Here is a 2,370-nt window from a genome sequence, read left to right on the forward strand (position 1 = left end):
CTGTGGTGGTGTCTTTGCGCACAAAATGGAGCCAAGATTTGTACCAGCTTGAAGAAAATGTCTTGCGGCATACGATACAGGCACTTAAACTCATGCACAGTCATGTCAAACGGGTTATGGGGATCCCTCAAAGCAAACCGCACGTTGACCTGCATAGCAACGCGAAGAGTGTGCTCTTCACGAGGGCTAGGTCTTTCCACCAGAAAAAAAGTTTCGAGGTTGGCACCTCAAATGAAAGATTGGACCTAGTAGAGACCCCGTGCAAAGTTAGGGCTCTGTGCCATAACGTTTACCCGACGCGCATCGCGATTTTCTCAGCGGGCTCGAAATTGGCGCGCGGCGACCTGCCATCTTGTTGGCTCTGCCGTGCTGACACGGTGGGGTCAGAGGAGACGTCTCGGGTTTAAATTGTGACCATATGGGTCCTACTTCACATCCGACATGGTGAATCCGTGCTCGCGACTGACCAGGCGTCTCCAGGGGCCCAAACGTCGCGGGCCGCACGGCTCGCTCCTGGCAGCCGAAATCAAACATATTGCTTTTGTCAATACGTAGGCCGTACCGTGCGATTTCCAAACCTATGTGGCGTGCCAGGTAGCGGTGACGCGATCACTGGAAAAATTAAATAATGTCAAAAGCTCCTGCGTACTAGGCTACGATGCGCTACAGGCGTGTAGTGCAGGCAGTCTAAGTGACGTCACCACAGGCGCAAATACCTGTTTTTAAAACTTTTTCCAGTGATCGCGTCACCGCTACCTGGCACGCTGCATAGTTTTGGATAGGGCACTGTACGGCCTGCGTATTGGCAGGTGATTGCAGGTCAAAGTCAAGGTCCTCTCATTTATTGATAAGGGCAGTCTGACTGAGGTGGGCGGACGACCCGTTGCGCCCGAAAAGTCCCTGCCTTGAACCAGCCAGTGACACCATCGAAGAGGGCTACGACGAATGGCGTCATCAATAAGCAAATGGACGGACACAAGCCCCAGAAATGTGATTGAAAAGTTTATGGAGGATATAGTGCGGTCATTGTCGAGCTAAAGGACTTGCTCGTATAGTGGAAATCGCGGGTGAGCTCATCCGTATGTGAGGTAGATAATATATTTTTCAAAGGGCATGTAGTAAATATGTCGAATTTTATAACAGGAAAAGCAGATGCCCTTTGTTTTCGTTTGGCGAGGCGGGCGCTTGGGAAGCAGGACTCCAGTGCACCCTGCGAGAGTGTTTTCAGCTTGGCTAGGTTCATCACGGTCTGCAAGAGAAGCACCATGAGGGCTGACACGGTCGACGCTCTTCGCAGCTCACCACTCGCTTACGACTTACCCTACCGCCACACTGCTGCACCTGCAAATTTGTTGGTAAGTTGTCATGTCTGGGAAAGTCTGAGAAAGTGTGTAAATGAGACGAACCGTCTTCTTTGCTTATCAAATCAATGATATGCCTGTGCCCGAACAGTCACACTGTAGCACAACTTTTTGTTAACAGTTAGTTCAAATCCACAAAATATATCCAAAATAAGTACCAATTTTAAGTTTTTAATCAAAAACTCTTAAATTTTAAGAAAATTCCATTTGAAACAATAAAATTTGTTGATAAAAACTGTTTTTGTACCAGCAGCTTTTATAGAAAGGAAGGGGGAGCTGTTTTCTCCCTTTCTAGCTGTCTCCAGCTCAATCCTACCCTTCGTTATGCACCGCCCCACTGTCGTTACACACTGCCCCGGGGCGTTTAAATTACCAAAAAGCTTAGTAAATTGAAAAAAGGTCCACATCGGTAAACTGTAGAGAAAGTACCTCTCCAACACCACACATTATAAGTCAAAAGGTGAATTGTGTGGATATCTCTCTATAAATTTTACCTTGAGGACTGCCAAAAAAAGATAGAATGGGCGTCAGAATGTTTTGGCCAAACTTGTTGCGCCGCGACTATGTCTCAAAGTAGAGTCTAAAATTACACAATATTACCTTTTTTGGTAAAACCCTTGGGCCGATTAGGGTCAAATTTTTTTGAGCCGGTGTCTTACCAAGGACAAAATGCGGTAAAAATTTCATCTCACTAGGTCAATGGCATCTATGGGGTCCCTATTTCACCCTCACCTCCCTTTAAAGAATTCTTAATTATGTAAACATATCTATTTTCTCTTTCCAGTTGATACGCTATTTGATTCTGTCCAGAGATAAGTTTATTTCAAGTTTCAAGAGAGAGAACGAGTCTAATTAAAATATAGTGCCTTTGGTTGTAAGGAAAGCCCCACAGTAAACATGGAACATATTTCTTTCTTGAGACCAGCTCATTTACTTTTTTTTTCTTCCAGGCCTTTTCATTATTCCTTTGGTTTACCAAATCTCTATTATTATGATTATGAGTTTGCAG

Source organism: Frankliniella occidentalis, unplaced genomic scaffold, assembly GCF_000697945.3.
Source record: "Frankliniella occidentalis isolate FOCC.00 unplaced genomic scaffold, Focc_3.1 Scaffold119, whole genome shotgun sequence".
Lineage (NCBI taxonomy): Eukaryota > Metazoa > Arthropoda > Insecta > Thysanoptera > Thripidae > Frankliniella > Frankliniella occidentalis.